Source organism: Hylobates moloch, unplaced genomic scaffold, assembly GCF_009828535.3.
Source record: "Hylobates moloch isolate HMO894 unplaced genomic scaffold, HMol_V3 SCAFFOLD_14, whole genome shotgun sequence".
Taxonomy (NCBI): domain Eukaryota; kingdom Metazoa; phylum Chordata; class Mammalia; order Primates; family Hylobatidae; genus Hylobates; species Hylobates moloch.
In genome coordinates, this window is record NW_026652289.1 from 42069814 (window position 1) to 42080624 (window position 10811).

The following is a 10811-nucleotide window of genomic DNA, read 5'->3' on the forward strand; positions in this document are numbered from 1 at the left end:
TCAAGGATGCATGAGCACCCCATGTCCAGTGCCGACTAAAAAATCTAAAATCCAAAGTTGGGGCTCTCATTCCAGTGCTCTTTCTCCTATTCCAAATTTTCTTCTGTATTGTGCAGTTCTAGTGATAATTTATTTTGCCTTTGTGCACATATACACGTGTTTCTCTAGCTATGTGCCTAAGGGTGGAATCACTGTATCATCAGGGCCTCCATACCTTCAGCATTAGGAGATACCGACAAAATGTTTTGAAAAGTGATTTTACTAATTTCTATTTCCACCAGCAGTGTATGAGAATTTCTCTTGTTCTGTAACTGTATCCCACTTAATGTTAATGAATTATTATTTTTTTGTCATCCAATGAATGTACAAAGCTGTTTTGTTGTGGCTTTTTCATTTTCTAATCTTTATTTTTTTTTTAATTGGCCACTGGAGTTTCTCTTTTTGTGAAAAGAGTCCTGATCTACTGTTAGTCAGTTTTCTATTAGTTTTCTAGTCTTTATGTTGATTTATTGGCTATTCCTTTTTTTTTCTGTTTTTATTTAATTTTTTTATTTTTTTGAGACAGTCTCGCTCTGGTGCCCAGCCTGGAGTGTAATGGCATGATCTCGACTCACTGCAACCTCTGCCTCCTGGGTTGAAGTGATTCTCCTGCCTTAGCCTCTCAAGTAACTGGGATTACAGGCGCCTGCTATCACGCCCAGCTAATTTTTTGTATTTTTAATAGAGATGGGGTTTCTCCATGCTGGTCAGGCTAGTCTCGAACTCCTGACCTCGTGATTCATCCACCTTGCCCTCCCAAAGGGCTGGGATTACAGGTGTGAGCCACTATGCCCAGCCTATTGGCTATTCTTTATATATTCTGGATGCTAGTTCTTTACTGATTATGTATGTTACAAAATAGTATTTTGGGTTTTCATTCTTTCTCTGGAGTCTTTTTTTGGTAAAAACTTTATTGAGATATAATTCACATGCCATACGATTCACCCATTTACATTGTACAATTCTGTGGTTTTTTTATATATCCATAGACATGTGATCATCACCACAATCAATTTAAAAGATTTTATTGCCCTAAAAAGAAACTGGTACTCTTTGTGGGTCACTCCCCATTTGCCTCGAACAATCCCCATCCCTCCTCCCGCCAGCTCTAGACAACCACCAATCTGATTTCTGTCTCTACAGATTTGCTTATTTTGGACATTTTATACAAATGGAATCATACAGTATGTGGCCTTGTATAATAACTGGTTTATTTCACTTAGCACAATGCTTCAAAGTTCACTCGTGTTGTAGCATGCGTCCATGCTTCATTAGTTTCGATTGCCAAATAGTGTTGCGTTGTAACTCTGGTATCGGTTAATTAGAGGTTTAAAATTGTACCTTTTTAAATAAAATGGCTCAAAATAGATAGGAAAATGAATGCCTGAGAAAGTTCTTCTGAGTCTTAAAGTGTCCATATGTTTGACTTCCTCTGGGGCATACTAAAGTGAGGACAGGGCAAGAACTTGAAGATGTGCCATTTAAGAATGAAAACTCCATCTTCACTGTTTGGGCTTGGAACCCTGTGCTAATGAGAAAATCCCTGCAGATGTCAGATATGCCAAGCTCATCTTGAGTATGACAAGCAGGACAGTTGCTTATGTTGTGCACTGAAGAAAAAAATGAGAAAATGAAATAAGATAGCAAGGCATTTACCTTAGCAAAAAATGCTTCCTTTTAACTTTCTTCAGAAAAGAATATTTGAAGATGCAGATAGTGAAAAAAGAAAAAGATCCACTGCTTCAGAAATGTCAACAACTACCAGTAATCCTTAGTCGGAGATAAAAATCTCTTAAAGAGGTGTAGGAGGGGAGCCCCTCATGCCTGTTCTGCCCATGGCATAGTCTTCTCACCTGTTCATGTTTGAGTCATAAACCCCCACCCCCACTCTCACTTCTCCATCTATTTGACCAAATCCAAACCTATTTCCTCCCACTTCCAAATCACTGCTTGCCATTCAAACCCGTGTAGGCGAACTCCAGTTGGCATTTGGTTTTGAATTAATACATCTTAGTGGGTGGTAATACATTTCTACCAGTGCATATATTTACTTGAAATACAATTTTCCATCTAATGCATTTTATTCACTTCACTGCATGGTAACTGCATCCAGAATAATATCTTTAGTGATTATTCATTACTGGAATAATGTATCGGTGCCAAACAGCAGCTTTTAAGTGGCTTCAGAATTTTTTCTTTAAATTGAACATGTTATTATTACACAGATAGAATAATCCCATTATCCCTACTAACTGAAGATGACAGCTTTCCAGGAGGCTATTTGACAAAGCTGAATTCAGGTGGCAACCAGGCCTTCCTCTGACTAGGGATGGGGTGGAGGTGGGAGGTGGTTAGGGAGCTGGTCTTGGGGAAGGTGCTGCTTTGAATGTGAAGACAAATGTGTGATGAACAGATGGAGCAGAAAGCTCGTGTGCATGTGAGGTATAGTTCAGAGTAAAGTGTGTGTGCTGTTTAAAACAAAAAGTGAAGGTAAGGACAGAAGTGTCTTTTGAAAGCTGTGAATGAGTGTGTGTGTGTGCGAGAGAGAGAAACATGGGAAGGATGAGAGAGAGAGAGAGAGAGAGACATAAACAGAGAGACACACACAGAGAGATATGGAGTAAAAGAGACACACACACACAGATTGAGAGAGAGAGAGGGAGGGAGACTGAGATTTTTCTGTAATAGCAAAAACAATGCAAAAAATCTTCTGGGATTACAGAATGATGTAGCAAAGCATCACATTTCATGGAGAAACTTCGGGATGAATGGGAAGGTAGGATTATGTCTTAGAACATGAGGCAGGAGGAATCATTTATTGAATGGCATTTCTATTGTGTAACTCTTATTTTTTTCTAAGTGATAGTTATTATCCCCATTTTCTCAGATTAGGAAACTGAGGCTCAGAGAAATCAGATTTAATTGCCCACAGTCATCTACCTAGTAAGTGCTAGAAAGACAATTTGATTCCAAATCCATGTAATTATAAATCCTGTGTTACTTTCACTGGATTCAGAATGAGGAGTGGTTAAGACTATTAGCTGCTAAAATCCTAGTTTTATCACTTAACGTTTGCAGACTGTAGGGCTTTGGGCCAATTTCTTGATTTGATGGTTGCCATTTTTCTACAGGAATGTTGTAAGGATTCAGTGAGAAAGAACACATGGAAAGTCTCAGATCGTAAAGAATTGTTCAGTTATTGCAAGTATGTTCTTTATTTTCCCCCCACCCCATGACCTGGGAATGAATTGCTGGGCACTTCACCACTGAAACTAGAGAGGAGCATGCCCTGCACCACCCATGAAACTTTGTGAAACCATGCCTCCTCAGCCTCCTCCGGTCCCTGGATCCATGGTCCTTGCCTCAGGCAGGCTTAGAGCTGAACTAGTTCTGCAGCCTTTCTTTGTGCCTAGTGTTCACCACCCATCAGCACTTTAGAGGTCATAGTCTGAGGGTTTCTACTAAAACTCTGAGAAGCAATCTAGATCATCTTCATTGTGTCATAGTCGTTTTCACGTTAGGCTTTCCTGGGAAAGGCTTAAAAAAATGAGGGCACCAAGGGCTCATTCAAAGAGATGAAACCCTAAGGTACTGGTATTTTTAAATATCACCTGTCATTCTAATATTCTACTAGGGCTGATCACTATTGGTCTTTGATTTAGGATTTAGTTTATAGATGGGAAGATGAGCAAAGCAAACCTTGAAGGCTAATGGACGGTGAGGGTAAAAAGCTGTCTTCATTTTCTGTTACCTAACACTCTGTTACAGAGTATCTAAAACTGGGCAATATATAAAGAACAACATTTATTTCTTACCATTCTGGAGGCTGAGAAGTTCAAGGTTGAAGGTTCACCTCAGGTGAGACCCTCCTGCTGGGGACTCTGCAGAGTTCCAGGGTGTTGCAGGGCAGTCACATGGTGAGAGAGCTAAGGGTGCTGACTCAAATCTCTCTTCCTCTTCTTAGGAAGTCACCAACCTCACGCTCATGATGAACCATTAATTCATTAATCTATGAATCTATTAATGAGAGCAGAACCCTCATTGACACAATTACCTCTTAAAGGCTCCATTTCTTGATGCTGACACACTGAGGATTAAATTTCAGAATGAGTTTTAGAGGGGACACATATTCAAATTATAGGTGAAACTGGGTGGAGCCCACTAGAAAGCCTTTGTCCAGATGGTCTTAAGTCTCTGATCTAGGCGTCTCCAATGTGAGAAGCCAGAACAGAAGCTAGATTGCCACATCCAGGTGCTGGGCCAGGTGCTGAGAACTGAGGAAGAGTTATTAATTTTCCAGTGCTGCCAAGAAGGAACCCAAGACATTGCACATGCAGTTTTCTTTCCTCTTTTTGACTTAGCTTTTTCTTTTTCTACTATTTCCTATGTAGATTAAAAAATTTGGTTTGTAAATAACCATACAGGAAAATGGGCTTTTTTAGTGTATATTCGAAAAATTTTAACACAGGTATAGATTTGGGTGACCACTTCCACAGTCAGAATATAGTTCCATCACCTCAAAAAAATTTCCTTGTGCTATCCCCTTGTACTCACACCGCCCCCCAAACCCAGCCCCAGGCAACCACTGGTATGTTCCCTGTCACTATAGTTCTATTTGTTCGAGGATGTCATATAAATGTGATCACAATGTCTGTAATCTTTTGAGACTGAATTTTTACATTCAGTCTTTGAGGGTCATCCAAGTATGAATGATTTGTTCCCTTTTATTGCTAAGTAGTATTCCATTGCAGGAATGCATAGCATTTGTTTAACGATTCATTCACTGAAGGGCATTTGGATGGTTTCCAGTTTGGGGTGGTTATGAATAGAGCTTCTGTAGATATCTGGCACAAGATTCTTTTGTGTGTATGAATACAAGCTTTTTCTTTTCTCTAGAGTCATGTGGTAATTGTGTGTTTTACTTTATAAGAAACAGATAAACAGATTTTCAGAGTGACTATACCATTTTTCATTCACAGCAGCAAGGTAGGAGAATTCTAGTTGCTCCATATCGTCCCCAGATCTTGATATTGTATTTTTATATTAACAATTCTGGTAGGTATGCAGGGGCATCTTATAATTTTAATTGGCATTTTCCTAATGGTTAAAGATGTAGAAAATATTTTTATGTCCTTATGTCATCCTTAAGTAATCTTTGAAGCAGTCCCTGTTTGTCTTTTACCCATTAAAAAGTGTGCACTGAGTTTTCAGAGTTCTTTATGTATTCTAGTTACAAGCTCTTTGTCCAATACACAATTTGCAAATATTTTCTGCAAGTCTGTGGTTTTTCTTCTGATTATCTTAACACTGTCTGTCACAGAGCAAGATTTAAAAAATTGATAATAACTATTTTTTCTTTAACAGATTGTGCTTTTTGTGTCATATCTAAGAACTCTTTGACTAACCTCAGTTCATGAAGGTTTCCCTTATGTTTCCTCTGAAAGTTTTATACATTTATGTTTTGTTTTTAGATGAATGATCTATTTAAGGCACGAAGTTTAGGTTGAAGTGCATTTAAAAAAGACCTTTTTGCATACAGTGTGCAACTGTTGCAGTTCATTTGTTGAAAAACAAATCAACAAAGAAGAAACTATTATCTCTATTGAAATCCTTTTGCACCTTTGCCAAAAATAAATTAGTTATATTTGCATGGATATATTCCTATATTCTCTATTCCATTCCATTGGTCTGGGTGCCTATCCCTTTGCTGATACCATACTCTCTTGATTACTGTAGCTTCACATTGAGTCTTAAAATTGGATGATGTAATTTCTCCAACTTTATTCTTTTTTTCAAAGTAGATTTTTGCCTTCTATATAAATTTTCTTCTCTATATCCACAAAGATAATTTTGCTAGAATTTTGACAGAGATTGCGTTAAACCTATAGATTAATTTGCAAAGAATTAACATATTTACTATTTTGAGTTTTCCAATCAGTGAACATGGCATAACTCTCCATTCATTTAGATTTTCTTTGATTTTTTCTCAGCAGTGTCTTGTCATTTTTATGATATGGATCTTGTGTATGTCTTGTTTCATTTTTTTTTTGGAATATTGTAGAAAACATTTTATTTTCTGAAACTATTTTTTTTAAGTTTGGGTTTCCAATTCTATATTGCCGGTATACAGGATCATGATTGATTTTTGTTTGTTGACCCTGTAACCTGTGACCTTAATAAACTCAATAACCTGTGACCTTAATAAACTCAATTATTAGCTTTGAGAGATTTTTTTGAGATCCCTTTGAATTTTCTGCATTGGCAAATGTCAGATTAAAATAGGGACAGTTTTATTCATTCCTTTCCAATCTGTAGGCATTTTATTTTATTTTTGCCATATTGCATTGGCTACAAATGTTATTACTCTGTTGATGTTGAAAAGGAGCAGTGAATTTAGAAATTCTTTTCTTTTCCTAAATCTTAGAAAGTATTTTGTCTTTCACCATTAAGTATGAAGAGTTATAAGTTTTGTGTAAATATATTTTACTAGGTTGAGGAAGTTTACTTCTATTCCTAATTTGGTTAGCGATTTTTTCATGAGTGAACATTGAATTTTATCAACAATGTTACGCCTTTTCAGCATCAAATGATATGATCATGTGGCTTATATTTTTTAAACTATTCAGATGGTGGATTACATTGATGGGTTTTAGAATATTGATTGAGCCTTGCATTCCTGAGATGAACTCTATGTCGTTGTGAAGTATTACACACACTCTGTCTCTCAGAAGTAGGTAGGTAGGTAGGTAGATAGATATTGCTCTCTATATATCTATCTATAGAGAAAGCTATCTATATATATCTATAGGTAGATTAGATATATCTCTATAGATAGATATCTGTATAGATATATAGATATATATCTCTCTATAGATAGATATCTCTATAGAGACAGACCTATATATACATATGCACATACATATATATATATATAGAGAGAGAGATCTATCTATCTATAATGGACTTGTCCTTTCAGTTTTTAACAAGATCTCCAAGTGAGTCTAATGCACAGAATTCTTGGACTACATGGACATGCCTTGGTTTCTCAATTTCACTTCATCATTTGGACTTTCTAAAGCTTGAACACTGATGACAGGAGAGTGACATCATCACAAGTCTCAGACAGTAGCAGCCACCTCATGCAGCCAGACAGATAGACCCATAACACACATCCATCTTCATCACTCAGAAGGTTCAGCCTCATTTATCATGGCAGCTACAATGGTCCAGCTTCCCGGGAGGGAGGGACTGACACCACCTTGGTGTTTTTAACAGTCTGGAAGCACTGGCTGCTGGAATCACATGGTCTTATTTGAAAGGAAAGAAATGTGTCTCTTGGAAAGAAAATGAAAACAAATAAATAAATACACAGACAAGTACAGATTGTAATTAGTTAGTAGCAAAATAATTAGTGACAAAACTGCCTCCAGGCAGGAGCTGGAGCAAACCTCTTCATTCCTATGGTGAGGCACTGACCCCACTAAATGCTTATTATTCATAGTTTTCCAGAAGCCTCATTGATACTGTACTGCCAAGACCTCAGGGACCTGCTATTGCGATTTCCCCACAATTTACAGGGAGAACGGAGCCCAGTTGCTTGGGAGATTAATTAACTTGTCAAACAATTAAGCAGACAGGCTGTAATCGAGGTTTCCATTTCATAATTGATTTATCGCTTTGTAGCTTCTTGAGTCCCAGGGCTCAGAATGGAGGGACTGCTGTTCAGGGAAAACCTTTCAGAGAGTGCCAGGAGGCTGCGGGGAGGGCAGGAGGTAAGGCCCTCCTGGTCCTGCGTGGGTGGTGTGGTCTGGCCTGGCCTCTGACCAGCCTTCAGACGTAGTGAGAATTTCATTTTCTGTCTTCCAGTGCCGCTGGCCAGATAATTCCCTTTATGTCCTCAGAGCCTTGCCCAGTCCAGTATTGTTTAGTAAGCAAAGACCCAAAGGAATGTCTATGAGAACACATCTACAGTTCCAGGGCCACCCTCCCCTTGATGGAATGACTAAGGAAATGTCACTCATTATTAATTTATCCTGAGACTGCGGCTCCAGTTAGCCTTCACTGTATATTTAAGGAGACATCACAGGTCCTTTCCGGAAGGCAGTGCCTCCTGATAGCATTGGCTCACGATTGTGATATGCAGCAGTGTTCAAGCTTTACTGTGCATCAGTGTCACCGGGGAGCTTGTCAACCAAGTGAGTCTCCAGCGCCACCCTGAAGCGTCTGCCTTAGGAATTCTCGGGTAGGGCTTTGGAATCTGCCTGCTGAACAGAACACATTCCCCAGGCGATTCTCTTGCAGATAGGCTTCAGATTTAGATTAAATTCCCAACCTTCAGACATTGTTTGGGGTCTTCGCTACCCAGTGTTCCGTAGCAGAGGCTGGAAGACAATCGGCAAATATTTTATGTCTCTGGCTATTTACCATGCAGTTGTACACCAGCCGGAAGGCACTGGAAGCTAGGTGTGGTTTGGGTTGATTTCTTTAGGGACGCTTCAGTTAGCCTGGATCAAAAGGCAGGAGAAAAAGTTTCTTCTGCTTTTTTGGATTTCTTTCTTAGTGCTTTTGGACAGGTTTGTAGTCGTGTGTGTGTGTGTGTGTGTGTGTGTGCGCGCGCGCACGCGCGCATGCGAGCACATACAACACACACTCACATGGATGCATTTTGATTGCATTTACATGCGTTGCTCAGTTTTGCAGTTGCATTATTTCCCTATATCTTGTAAATCATTTTTCAGACAAGATATTCAATAAATACTCCTTTTTGCCCCAATTTCCCCTCATTCACACCACTCCCCTAGCCCTCATTCCCAATTATGTCCCTAACATCCTGAAGCAAAGGTGCTCTATCATCAGCTCGCTGAAATTTTACAAGGAATCACCAACCTCGACGACAAGCTTCAGTAATAAGCTTAGAAAAGTGGGCTTCATGAAGGGAACTTTCGCTACCTACTGTCTGTTTCCAGTTAAGAAGCTTGAACCGTGTTCAGAGTTTGAAACAATTACTTTCTATACCACATGTCAAGGATAAGTTTCATTTATTCATTTGCCTAATTTTTCAAATAAAGCCTGGCAGGTGCGACAGAAGCCTTCTCTTCTCCACTTTCATTCTCCCCTCCCTCTCCCCAGCAGCAACCATTACCTCGAAGCCTATGATATGCAGTATATTTGGGTTAGTCATGCTGTTACATGCTTACCTCCTATATGTTGTATACATCTCCATAAGCAATGTATCATTTGTTTTCTAAAGTGTTTTTTAATTTTTTTCTAATGTACACTAATGGTGTTCCTTACCCAATCATTTAACTGTGTTAACTACTATTCCTCAACTTGCCTTTTTCTTGGAATATTATGTTTTTAAGGCCTAACTTTGTTTGCCTCATGTAGGTCAAATCCATTCCTTTTGGCTGCTGTAGAGTATTCCTTCATCCGAGCATGGCATTGCCCTGTCCAGGTCCTCTGCGTTGTAGCCAAGACTTCACTGATTGCTGCAATGCTTAGTGACTATGGATATTTACGTATCCCACATGTGTACCCGTGCAAGGGTTCCTCCTAGGAAATAACTAGAGGAGGAATTGCTGAGTCGTAGGCTATGCAGACTTTGAATTAGATTTGAGCAGACATTGCCAAATTTCTTTACTTGGTGCTTTTACCAATATATAAGGATGTGAGAGTTATCTTTTCTGATGTCTCCACCAGAACGTAGCATCGTAGGCTATACACATTTCTACTAAATACAGTCATAGTCTTCTACCCAACCAGATTTGTAAGGGAATCAGACAATTCCCTTTTAAAAATAATTTAAAGGAAGACCTAAGCTTAAATGGATAACTCACAAAATGAATGAGTGAGATGAATATAAACTTCTGTAATCCAGATCCCCAAGAATGTATTATAAAAACACAATAAAACCTCAGTTATTGAGCTGTCTTTTAAAAATGTACAAATCAGCCTGGGCATGGTGGCTCATGCCTGTAATCCCAGGACTTTGGGAGGCCAAGGTGGGCGGATCACCTGAGGTCAGGAGTTCGAAACCAGCCTGGCCAACATGGTGAAACCCCATCTCTACTAAAAATACAAAAATTAGCTGGGTGCGGTGCTGGGCACCTGTAATCCCAGCTACTTGGGAGGCTGAGGCAGGAGAATCGCTTGCTGTGAGCTGAGATCACACCACTGCACTCCAGCCTGGTTGACAGAGAGAGAGACTCCATCTCAAAAAAAAAAAAAAAAGTACAAATCAGTGAAAAAATTAATGTCTACTTTTAATTGCAGCAATTTGATCCAGTGGCAAATGAATATAAATTATAGGCTTCTGGGTCCCAACTACCTCAGATCCTTTGTGTTTTTGTTTTGGATATATATGAAATATAAATATGAGAGTTAGAGTAAGGTCACTTGTAGATCGTGCCTTTCTTTTACCGGCCCTGCTAAAATGGTAAATACTCTGTTATGCATAGCCACTTGCTTCACTTTCACTTTTAACTTGCTTAACCAGTCTCCTACTATTGACCCCCCTCCCTACCACTTTATTTTTCTTTTACTGAACAGGAAAAAATAAACTTGAGGCCAGTCCTCATTTGAATTATTATTCTGTCTGCACTTGAGAAACCTATATTAATGAGGACTTGTGGAAACTGAATAATTGATGCACATGTATTTCTGAGCTTAATTATCAGCAAAACTAATTTTCCCTCTTTCTTTTCACTTTGTGTTTATAGACAGTGCTATAGTGACTGCTCTGAAGGTCATACTGCCAGACTAGTCATGGGAAA

At 38.9% G+C, this 10811-nt stretch overlaps 1 long non-coding RNA gene across 1 annotated transcript; it reads right to left on the minus strand.

Annotated features, from left to right (window-relative positions):
- Positions 1-1229: 1229 nt before the first annotated feature.
- On the minus strand, positions 1230-3970 carry LOC116482453 (uncharacterized). The gene is made up of 3 exons (XR_004251865.1): positions 3855-3970; positions 3110-3164; positions 1230-2827 (listed from the first exon to the last, which is right to left on the minus strand). It is a non-coding gene; the product is annotated as an uncharacterized LOC116482453 (long non-coding RNA).
- Between the last annotated feature and the right edge of the window lie 6841 nt (positions 3971-10811).